The 13,000-nt window shown below is 34.5% G+C and overlaps 1 long non-coding RNA gene across 3 annotated transcripts; it reads right to left on the bottom strand.

Annotated features, from left to right (window-relative positions):
* Positions 1 to 5,331: 5,331 nt before the first annotated feature.
* On the bottom strand, positions 5,332 to 9,733 carry LOC126875753 (uncharacterized). 3 transcript variants are annotated; one of them, XR_007693638.1, is made up of 5 exons: positions 9,566 to 9,733; positions 6,155 to 6,246; positions 5,893 to 6,037; positions 5,668 to 5,833; positions 5,332 to 5,601 (listed from the first exon to the last, which is right to left on the bottom strand). It is a non-coding gene; the product is annotated as an uncharacterized LOC126875753 (long non-coding RNA). The 3 variants fall into 3 exon arrangements; XR_007693637.1 differs by having other exon boundaries at positions 5,668 to 5,808; positions 5,880 to 6,037; positions 9,566 to 9,732; XR_007693636.1 differs by having other exon boundaries at positions 5,668 to 5,808; positions 9,566 to 9,731.
* Between the last annotated feature and the right edge of the window lie 3,267 nt (positions 9,734 to 13,000).

The following is a 13,000-nucleotide window of genomic DNA, read 5'->3' as shown; positions in this document are numbered from 1 at the left end:
TCTACTACGCACTTAACTCAGTCCAGCACAGAAAATTACACATATCTCAACACACCTCCTTAATTTTTTGTCCTGCATATTTATAGTGGGTCTCGTTGTAACTGTTTTGAAATCGACTTAAATAATTTACACTATAGCTAACGTCTAATCTTGTTCCAGTACTAATATATAACAAAGCTCCTATGAGATTTCTATATCTTATATCGTCTAAAGCTGATTGTGCGGGTTCTAAACTTAAGTTTTGTTCCATTGGTGTAAAATATAATTTACTGTTTTCTATACTATAATGTTTCGCTAATGACTCTATATAACTACTTTGATCCAGTTTCATCTCACACTTCTTATTATCGTATTCAATGTTTATTCCTAAGTAAGTCTTTACTTCACCCAAGTCCTTCATCAAAAATTTGTTTGACAATTTTTTTTTTAATTTCATCGATTTTTCTTATGTTTTTTCCACATATTAATAAGTCGTCTACGAATAGAATTAAATATATAACATCATCGCTCTCATACTTCATATACAGACAATAATCACTCTTACTTCTTTGAAATCCTAATTTTTTCATATATTCGTCGAAACATTCATACCAAGCTCTTGAACTTTCACGCAATCCATATAACGCTTTTGATAATTTACATACTTTCCCGCTTTTATCGTCGTAACCTATAGGTTGTTTTACAAATACTTCCGATTTTATAGTTCCGTTTAAGAAAGCTGTTTCTACATCCATTTGCATAATCGTCAAACCATATTGACAACAATAAGATAGTAATAAGTTCAACGTTTGCATTTTTGCCACTGGAGAGTATAAATCTTCCAGTACTTCTTTTTGTTGGAAGCCTCGAACAACTAGTCGCGCTTTCTTACGATTATCAGATTTATTCGTATATATCCATTTCAAGTCTAATACTTTTTTGTCTTTTGGTTTTTCTACTAATTGCCAGGTCTTATTTTTCATTAAACTATTCATTTCTCGATCCATTGCTTCTTTACATGAACCGCTGTCATCTCCACTTAAAGCTTCTTCATAGGTTTCATAGGACTGTGTGCACTAACTATATTCACATAAATGAAATATGAGCTCGTTTGACCATATCTTTGAGGTTTCTTTCTTTCCCGTCCTGACCTTCTCAAATTACTTTCTGTGTCCTCAAGTTTTTCTTCTGATTCGTTACTTAAATTTCTCTCCTTTTTTATTGCAACCTGCTCGACCTTTTCGTTTACATCCGAATGTTCGTCAAAAACCTTTTCTGTCTCATTGCCTGGTCCATCTTCTCCTCGAAATCCTACTAAATTATCATCTTCACCTATAAATTCTACGTGTCTTGCAATTACAATTTTATTATTAACTAGTATCCTATATCCATTGTTTTCATAACCTACAAGTATCCCAGTGTCTGCTTTTTTGTCCCATTTCGAATTTCTTTTAACTTCGGGTATTCTTACGAAAACTCTACTTCCGTACAATCTTAAATTATTTATATTCGGTTTTCTTTTTAAAAATATTTCAAATGGTGTTTTATTTTCATATGTGTTTGTAACGGTTCTATTTTTTAAGTACGCCGCGGCTCTAACTATTTCCGGCCAATATTTAATATTCAGCTTTGAATCATGTAATAAGCATCTAGCGGAATTCATGATTGTTCTATTGTAGCGCTCAGCTGTTCCATTTAACTCGTGAACATAAGGTGGGCATGGTTCTACGACAATTCCCTTTTCCCTAGTTAGATTGTACATGCTTTTGTTCATATATTCTTTTCCATTATCGTATCTTAATCTCTTTATCTTTTTACCAGTAAGATTTTCGACTTTGTTTATGTAATCAAGGAAGCAATTGTAAACTTCACCTTTTGATTTCAAAGTATAAATCAATGCACACTTACTGTAGTCATCTATAAATGTCAAGAAATATTTGGATCCATCAAACCCGGTATTATTACGAGGTCCATTTAAATCGGTATGTACTAATTCTAAAATCTCGCGTGCTCTTCTACGGTTATTTTGGAAGGGTACATTTCTACATTTTTAGCATGAGATTCTTGCCTTTCAATGTAACTACTTATCTTATATAAACCATGATCTTTGAATGCTATCCCTATCAACTTTCTGTATTTGTTATATATCTTTAAAGTATTTCCTGCTGAGACTATCTTATTTTCATTCGTTACTCTCGCATAGCTAATTAAGTTATTATCCATTTCTTTCACGTAAAATACATTAGACATTGTAATTTTAATCCTCCTTTTGTTTACTTCAAAGTAAGTTAAAATTTTTCCGACTTTTGTTTCTTTTATAATTCTACCGTCTCCTAACTTCACATTTATCGGGTTTTTTAAATTTTCGTACTCAACAAAATAAGAGTCATTATTTATAATGTGATCTGAACATCCACTATCCAATATCCAATCTATTTTTCGCGTATCGCTAGTACATACCGTAATTTCATTTTTATTATTTTCGCGCTCTACTCTCGTTAGGAAAGATCCAATTTCTTGGTCGTCGTAGCCCTCGTTGTATGAATAATTTGCGTCGTGTTGACTTGCCTCGTAGTAGCGTTGTTGCCGGCCTCTGCTTTGTCCTCGTTGGCCAAATCCTCGTTGGCCGTATCCTCGTCTTCTTTGGCCAAAACTTCGTCCGCCGCGACCCCTATTCTACTGCGGCTGATACGCACCTCCTTGCTGTTGCGTTCTTCCATTGTTTGCGCCATTGTTTCCGCCTCTATACGTGTTTGTGCAATTTTTTGCCATCTGACCGTACTTTCCACAGCCTTATGTCCTTTTTTATGTCCTTTTTTTCGGCTGTAAATACATTTGACTTTGTTCTATCACTTTCTTTCTTGCTACGCGTTTCCCACATTATAATTTTATTTTTCAAAAATTCACAAGTCCGATCACTTTCTTTCACTGAGTCGATTAAGTCACCAACATAGCTCAATGATTCTGGTAGTGCTTTCAGCATGTAGTCGAGTTTTTCACGTTCGTTTGCATTTGCACCGGCACTCCTTAATTCATTGATAGTTTTTTCAAATTCCGTGAAAAATGAATTTGATTCTTCAAAGTCTTTCAACCTCATCATGTCTAGTCTACTTCTTATACAAATTTGCACTGCTGTTGATTCCTTCATATACATCTCATCAAATTTTTGCATTATTTTTAAAGCAGTGTCTTGATCACCAACAAATTCTAATTGCTCATTCGTTATACTACTATAGATGTAGTTCATCGCCCATTGATTCTTTTCATCCCACTTATCTTGCGCATCCGTGTCCATTTTCTCTCGTGTAGCCGGTTCATAACATTTTTTACACTTTAGATACATTAATATTCTTTTCTTCCACATTCTGTAATCGCGTCCATCGAATATTTGAACCTTAATTTCGTCGTCCATTGGCATCTTGATTCGTTTTCTATATTCACACCTTTTTTTTTTTTTTCAAAAAATAATTCTCTTTATTATCCAAAATCTTTTTATTTGTTCTACCAATAGCCTTTTTATCTCTTCAGAACTTATTTCCAATTTTTTATTCCTTTTTATAAATCGACTTTTATACATTCACTCCCGGTTACACGTGGTTCCATAACCTTAAATCTCGGCAACCACGATCTTCTACCATGTTGAGAATTGTGGACTTTTGAAGCCGAAATAATGTTATAGGAACATTAAATTTATATTGATAGTTATTACTAAAATAATGATATATTTATTACATGGACGATTCTATATATATTTATCGATACACTTGCACGCGTCTCAGCACCTTCTACACCCGACTCTTCATCGACGACTATTAACCGACTGACTGTTTACATTCCTTTGTTTCGAGACGCTGCGCACACACACATACTTCCACACACTGATATATACATATAAGTATTTCTACTACTTAACTCAGTCCAGCACAGAAAATTACACATATCTCAACAGCCTTATATTTTGATCTATACCCCGTCTTAGCCGCTCATCGAGGATTGATGAGAAAATGCGGCCTAGAATTGGGCCGATCGTAATTGGTCGCCAGTTCTCGACCATATTTCCATCTTTATTAGCCTTTGGTATTAAGGCTGTCCTATTTTCCTTCCATGCGATCGGAAAATAGGAACTATACCATAATATATTTGTCGGAGATGAAAGAACACCGGAGCCTTTGGAATTTTGGATAATCCCACAACATTGTAACCTAGAGTCTACTATAGCTGTAATTGAACAATTGTAGTTATTCAATCCGATTGTAATTGTTCGAGAGTTGTGATAATGAGCTTGGGCTCGAGGCGACAGTCAGTCGCCGAACGTAGCCGCGGTCACAGGATGAACGCTTTGTCTAACAAAGGCATGGAATAATTCTATAGCTCTCCTTAAGAAGGAAATAGTTGTAACACTCGACAATAAACGTTCCAACGGTCCCTGCCCCGTAGCTCGCCACACGCAGACCCTGTTCTTCGAGTAAGATGATCGAGTAAGATCGATCGTATATATATATATGTAACTATGCACTAAATTTGAAAGGTATGCGATGTATTGAAAGTTTTAAAAGTTTCTTTCAAGTTTCAGATATTTAATCTAAATTAGAGATATATTAGTAAAACATGAAATGAAATATATATATTTACATTATAATTTTTAAACATATTCGTATTTTTAAACATCATTAACTAAATTTCTAAATAATTAAGAATATACTGCTTCTTATTAAATAGGTACGAAATGTTTTTATTAGCGAGAAGCTATTAAAAGTGATGGTTGACAAATTGTATCGATATACCACAAGTTGACGAAGTATACCAGTAATAATTTAACAAAGCAAATTCTTCACTGCGATCTTCGAGAGAAATTCCTTGGAATTGGAATTGTTGTAACGAACGCAGCTGCATTTATAACATGCGACATAAGTAAACTCTTTTATATACTAAGCTATTTGATTAATGCTAAGTATGTAAGAAATCTAAAAAGCTTTTAAAATCGTATATTTATCATTGTACTATTGATTTTCCTACCATTTCGAAATGTACAACTTTGAGAGTAATTACTATATCTTCGTTCTTAAATAATGGAGCAGCTAGCGAAAAAAATGAAGGAAAGGCGGAGAAACGATGCAGAATATTCATAACGTGCACGTGATTCATCTGCATGTTTCAGTTTTGTTGTATATTTCACAATCGAATATTTTCTTTTCTCTTCTATCGTACTCTTGTATCTTGTGACGTGACTGTTTCTCGTGGGAGATAAGAGCAAGACGAAATGCGGTTTCTAGCATTTCGCAAACAAAAAAGGACGAAACTGTTCGCTTTTCTTCTGTTTTCTTGTTTTTAAATGGAGATGAAAGATAAAAAGACATATCTACAGAATTTATTCTATTTCCATTACACTATTTTCATCTAAATCAATTGGCTTGCTGAATAAATTCTTCTTGCTTACAGGCATAGCTAATAGAGATTTGGATAGTCTAATATGGCTTATTTTCATTCTTTTTCTTAGCTCTAATACTTTCTTTAAATCTTTCTCGCCAAACCTTATAAATTTAAAATTATTCGCACACTGTAATTCATTATTCCGATTCAATAACATTTCACACTGAGTTGCATTTAAAATATCAGAAATTTCTGAAAAATAAAGGAGGGTTTGTACATCAGGATATATTGAAAATAAATTTGGCTGTAATTCTTTACCTATTCCACGTGTATGATATTCTCCTAGTTCTTTCTACTCTAATTATATGTTCCCTCCTAGCATGCTGTCTACTCCTGTTGCTACCTATAGACCTTTTAATAGTAATTTCTTCCATTTCTTCATCATTTCTTGCTACATACCTTTGGATCAAATATAGAACTATAACTAATCACATCTTTAATGTACAATCTCTGTATCATCATGTGTATACATTTTTGTTTTACCTCCGTTTCTAACAAACTTGCAGTTATCTCTGGAGTATAGGGTCACACGCCTGGAATCATATTGTTTCTGATCCACGATATTTTTTCTCCTATTGAATTCTGTTTTATCAAGCAGGACATTTCTGCCTTCTGTCTATTTGATATTCTGAAACAAAACACATTGTCCATTTCCTTCTTTATTACACAAAAGTATTATATAATCATATAAAATAAATGAAATGTACATAACAAAATCACATAATTTAATAGTAATTGTATTTACTTTTTGGCTTTTTTCGTAATAGCGATAGACTTTCTGCTATTTGGGTGTATCATTTTCTTTGGCTTCAGGAATTCTTTTCTCATTGCAGTGGCCTATAAAAGACAACAAAATAAATTAGTTAAAATATTACCATGGCTATGAATTATTTCGATTATCCTAATCATCAAAACTCCAACTCAGGCTATCCGTTTACTCAATGTATAATCATGCACAGGCGAATCGTCGACAGTATCACACGCTTAGAAGCACTAATAGAGTAGACAAAACATCCTACATGCCACAGCTATCGAAACAATAACCAGATAGCAACGGATAGGCGCCTCTGATATACACCCGACGATAACCGCTTCAGAGGGACTAAAACCTCAGTACAAGAAGTCTCCCAAATCAGCGTTCTATACCTCTTTGTTATAACACCCTGAACCGTCACTCTGTTGGATTCATACGATAAATTTTACCACTATATCTAAAGTTTAATTCTTTAACTTATTTGTGAAACGTTCGAACTGCGACTCGAGGAGATCACCGGTGATTTGTCAATTTCGTGATTTGTTGTGTCTCGTATATGATAACAGCAACGACGGCGCCGCCTATCGATAGTAAAAGTAATATCGAAGTATACCTTCCTACCATGACATTTCCGGGCTAACAAACTTCAAAATTGGTTTCTTTTGTTTCAAGATATTTTTAGCTATTTTTTTTTAATCTTATAATGATAACCTATTTTAAAATGTGCAATGTTTGATAAATGTACATTAGTAAAATTTCATACGAAGAAAGTTTTTGGGAATCCGTATTATATTCAGCGAGCAGAAAACGAAGACTTGACGGAAGTTGACAACAATGGAGATAAAAGTCTTTATCGTAATATTGTTTTTATTGATTTTAACGTCAGATGGAACGGGTTTCGACAGAAAACGATCCACCAAATTTCAAAGAGGTAACGAGCAAACTTCAAGTAAAAACGAGCAGAAGTCAACACCCGATTATTATTATTACTGCGACTCAACAGAGTTTGGAGTAGTATTATACAAAAGATTCCGTATTTGCGTTCTTGTTCGCCGTGCGACATGATAGAAATTGATTTCTCTTCCGCTTGTATCAGATGCGGGATGTTGGTTGATCCTTTTTCACCGGTCTCGATTATCCTATTTCTCTTTATTCGCCTATTTTTTAAACACAAATGTAATATCGTAGAATAAATTTGAATTAGAGATCGGTTGAAAATAGAAAAAACCGTGTACGTCGTCCTTCTGTGGTTCGTTTACATTTAAGAGCGCCTATGTGACTAAAGTCACCTAGTTCTTACAGAGATATGAGAAAAACAATAAAGAACGCTAGAGCAGAAGAACGGTTTCGGGTTCAAGGAGCGATGACCGAGAGGTCAGAGTATGCGAGTCGAAAAGCGAGTGTGTTGCGAGAGTCAGAGCGAATTGAGTCGTTGAAGAGTAGAGTCGTTAGAGCTAATTGAGTCGTTGAAGAGTAGAGTCGTTAGACGTTTCGAGTCGTCGAAGAGTAGAGTCGTGAGAATTGATAGAGTTGTTAGAGAGAGAGTGTGTGTGTGTTAGATTCGTTGTGACGAGAGTGATCAAATAACTGTAAAGTTATTTGATATAGATACGAGTATTGCATTTAGTTTCCGTTAAATATCGTTCTCTGTCCAATTTATATCCGTATATTCAGTTTAATATTAATAAATTGTAAGTAATCGGGAAAAAATTTCTATCCTTATTTTCCGATATTACACAAATATAGATTTTTTACGATTATTTATATTGTTCATGACATCATTTGACGAATTCTTCGAGAACTTCGCAAGGGAACCAAGACATAAATGATATTTAAAATGTTTATAGCAGTTCTGAAGTAAAGAGAAGCGATATTAGTTTGAAATGATGGATCATTTCAATGACTTTATTATTTATTGCCTTAATAGCTATCTACATATTATTTTAGTTGCGTTTTTCTTTTGGATCGGAAATGACTATCCTGTGTTTCGTCAATAATTTGTCTTGCTTCTCTTGGTGCATTTCTAAAAGTAGTATTGACATAAATGAATTTTTTACTGCAAGAGTTAACATCACTTTTTTTCGACTTCTCTTTTAGGTTACAAGAGTACAAAGCTATATATAGGCCAAAACATGTATGTATCTTTCGATAAAAGATAAATTTTTATTCAAAACCTACGAGACTGCACGCAGATATTTCAAATTGCAGCGAATATTATCACGAATACTTCGCGTTAAACATGTTATATCTTTTAACATTTTCAGAGACGCGTAAACATCTGCAAGCTATTTATCACTTTATTCGATTGCATATTGTAGCGGCATATGAGTCATAGGACGATGCGAATCGAGAGTAACTCATGTTGTTGTTTTGCCTCGGGGCATTGATACCGTCTCGAGGTACGAAACTTGATAATAAACAAACTCCGGACAGAACAATATCGCCGCTACGCGCAACCGTCAACCGAAGTCGAATTTAAATTCGTTAGAGGGAGATCGTTAGAAGAGTACTGCCGATAGTTTTAAATACATTTGACTACACCAAATATCAACTCGTCTCATCACTATATACACCAACGCGTTTAATCAACCTCCACATAATCGAGAAATGATTTCAAATTTGACCCACGTTTCTATCGACTTCGCTTTCTTCTTTATTTTGGAAGAAATGCACATTCACTATTTATCAGCTAAGCGAACTCGAAACGAATGAAAATTCCCAACCACCACGTAGACCAAAGCCTATCAGCCTTTTTCGAACCTGTAGGTTACAACGAGATTCTTAATTAATTAATTTGTTTCTTATAGGCTACAGAGTCTGAGAATAAAGAATTTTTTTGACCGTTTTGTTACGACCTATGTTAAAACCACATCATAGGAATAAGATAATAATACAGATCGTAATCATTATATATCGGTACATACTATCAATTTGATTGTGCAATTAAATAACATAATATCAAAAGTAATCAAATGTTGGGATACTTTTGCGCGATAGTGTATATGTGTAAAACAATATGATTCTATAAATTCATTCACAATAAATCAAAAACAATGTTGTCTTGCTTATTCTAGTAAACAATCCAACCATTTAACTGTAAGATATTTGGAAAGTTCATGTAACAAGCATACAATATGCCACCCGGAAGGTACCAACTACGTTCCTCTATGAAATTAGTACAAATGTTTCAAGACTTATATATTATTAACATTTCACGCAACGTTTTTATAAGATACGTTAATCCGTAGAAACGACCCGTCGCAGTAAATTTATACATAGATCAGAGTTAGAAAATACAAAAGAACGATATTTTCTCTGAGTATACGAAGTTAAAATGGTGTTGGACGCAAATTAATTGGTTGGAAAGAGGCGCCTTGAAGCGTACTAAAAGAGGTAGCTTACCTCGTTGAAATACCATGGAACGAAACCCTGTTGGGCAATGGGCATTCTGCTGTAGCCTGGAATTCCTTTTGCTCCCGTATTCTTCTTCTGTTTTCCGTGGTTTTTGTTACAACACTCGCGACGTTTTCATTCAAACGAACACACAACGCATAAACGGAGAAAAACAAACGTTGAAGGTTGCGTCGCGTCACGCGAATCACTGACGCTACACTTATACGTTGGAAACAGGAACGAAACCGACGCAGGTGCAACACGGGGCCCGTGAAATGTAAACTATCGAACTAGGTATAATAGCACACGAAAGTATTTCTATTGTTTGTATGTGTGTGTGTGTGTGCGTGCGTGCGTGCGTGCGTGCGTGCGTGCGTGCGTGCGTGCGTGCGTGCGTGCGTGCGTGCGTGCGTGCGTGCGTGAGTGCGTGCGTGCGTGTGTGTGTGCGTGTGTGTGTGTGTATTCATATATATATATTATAAATTGGTTATATATATATATATATATATATGTATAAGATTTATAAAATGAATGCTCGGTAAAATGTCTGTGATAAATAATACCAATTAAAATGGAAAAATTTTTAATTGCATTGCTTCGACTATACATATACATATACTTAATGTGACTTACTTTGTATGAGAAAAATTCTGTTTGTCAATTCGATATCGAGAGCTGATAATGCTAACATACGATGAAACGATAACAGAAGAATCCGAATATTCAGAACTTTTCACGATATATGTTAAATAATATTATGAAATAAATTAAATAATTACCCTGCATTGCTTCAAGCGTACGTGTTCACGATTCTCGGCGAAACCGAATATGGCAGCAGGAAATCAACCAATCACAACTTCAGAAGAAAGTAAAGTGCGGGAAGAAATCGCGGCATCCAGCTTCCTGCGAATCTATTCTCGATCTCGATGTAAGCAGTAATCTTTCGATAATCGTTTTGCAAAATGGCGTGTCTTAAACGAAGTGTATAGTAAAATTCGTATTTGAGAGACGCATAAATAAACGATATCAGGCTATTTCCCGCGAGAAATTCACGTTCGGTTGCAACATAACATGTCACGTATGTATTTTCGTCGAAAACTGATTTCGAGGGACGTGTATATGTACGTATCAAGTTACTTGGCGAAAGTTCAACGACAGACTGTGACTTTAAAACAGTATGTATGCCTATGTTTGTTGTCCGAGAATTGGAAGAATCTGTCATGTTTTGTTTACGTCGGCTGTAATGGAGTGGTGTTTTTGTCTTGTGGTAACTGAATGTCTCAAACAACAAACTCGAGATTTCAATCGATCTTCGAAAAGAAGTCATACCCATTGGCCTTGGGTGAGTTGTGATTTTATTAACTTTTTAATTCATAATTGATAACATAAGGTTATTGTAAGACCGATGAAAATATGGATAGCAACCAATTGCAATTGAATATCTGGCCTGTCTTGCACTATTGAAATTTTGCAAGTCACTAAAGTTACCAGCATTAATATGTTCCCTTGCACAAGTTTGACGATAAAACAAATGAAATTTTACTATTTGCAAGTTATTTGATTATTCTATTTAACGAAAAATTATAAAATCATAAAATAGAATTCTATATAACCTGTAAATCGTAACTTCAATCAACTACTAGTCAATCTACTAGTACATATATTATAAATTGGTAAACTTTTGTGTGTGGGGGAGGGGGTGCTAGATGTAACACTGATACGACATTTTGAAAAAATATTTAATTATAATCATGAAAGGCGTTATTGAAATATTGAGTTTTTATTAATGTTCCTTGCAACTTCGAGTTTGCGTACTATATTTAAAATGTACATAAGATATAAAGTATATTGACAAGTAACAGTCACAAAATTGTTTCAAATGAGGATAATCATCCTAATATCAACTTATCAATTGTGATCTGATAAACAAGAATTCAAAATACAGTTAAACTGTGTTCTACATACAATAATCTTTTTCGGAGGAGATTTAAATATATGAACATATTGTGATATTTTGTCCATAATAACATGAATAATATAAAGTTTCGTATTACATATACTCTATTTTTTAATATATTCTGCATATCTCATTTTATGACAACAGACAAGCAAACTATATTCCCATTATAAGCTTCGCTCTAATTTCGCATCGTTTCACCTGAATATATCGTGAAATTTCATCCCGTCAAAATTTTGCGTCAATCTTTTTTATCTTAAAGGATTAAAGACAGTTGCAAAACGCCACGGTGTTTCGGGGTTTGTTTAAATTTCCGCCAAATGAAAAAGAAGTTTCGCGAAAAATGGTAGTTACTAACGGCACGTCTGGTTACAATTTTCGTTTACAATTCTTTTGGCGAGTAAATATGACGTACTGGGTCGATACTAAGTAGTCGGTTGTCCCTGAAATTTGAACTGTTGAGAACGAGGTAATAACAGGGCGACTGGTTTGTTGCTGTGTAACGTATACACGTTTCTGAATAGTTTTCTACTTTAAATGAAATTAACTGCTACCCGACGGAGTTTCGACGTAGCGATAAACACGCCACTGAAAAAAGCGACGAATGGGAATGGAAAATACGTAAAGATTTTTTTGACAAAATAAAGAATCATTTTGTCAGATTTCAAGAAGAGTTTGGGTAAATTCAATTTATGCTCTTTGCTACTTGACTTATGTTTATAACACTAAAAGTTATCTTTACAAGCAGCGAAGTGATTTAGTTTCATCCGTAGTTCGGTTGCTTCCAATTTTTTCATTTTCACATTGCGTATTACAATATTGATGTTAAAATATTATTATAGAAAAACATGTTAGCAACTTAATTTTCTATTTGTTCTTTTCTCTGTTTTCCTTATTCTGTTTTTGGATTTGTGGTAGATGATTTAAATAATGACGTGACGAGTTGATACTTGATATTGTCAAATATATTTAAAATTATTCCAAATACAGAATTAATCGCACGGGAGACAAAGATTTTGTAACGAATCCTAGCGGCTGCCATTTGTCGTTCACGCGCTGTTGCCGATACCGGATGCGCTAATGTCACGTAAAATAACAAAATAAAAAAAGAAATTTGAAGTGAAAAATAAAAAAAAGAAACTTTATTTTTTTTCTAACAACAATTCACTTTACAATCCACTTCCAAACTCTAGGCGTGACTTTCCAAGACTGAAGCTCTTATGATTTGACTTTCGATCGAATCCGATTACTTTCTTTTGTCATCCCTCAACATCCCCACCATGCATTTGCATTTGCTAGGCGTCCGCGACCGTTGCCACGTGCTCTTTTTTCTAGAACCTTCGGCGGAAGGACCGTTGGGATGTTGATGGTTCATTAGACACTTCAGCGATATTGCCGCCGATTGTCGCCGAGTGCCGCCACATCTTTATCTCCATCGTCAGTCCATCGGATTTGAAGTATGCCGGTCGTGACACTAACATTGTGGC

The sequence above is a fragment of the Bombus huntii genome, unplaced genomic scaffold (genome assembly GCF_024542735.1).
Source record: "Bombus huntii isolate Logan2020A unplaced genomic scaffold, iyBomHunt1.1 ctg00000057.1, whole genome shotgun sequence".
NCBI classification, from domain to species: domain Eukaryota; kingdom Metazoa; phylum Arthropoda; class Insecta; order Hymenoptera; family Apidae; genus Bombus; species Bombus huntii.
The sequence above is the reverse complement of the archived record's forward strand: the minus strand, read 5'-3'. Positions and strand labels throughout refer to the sequence as shown.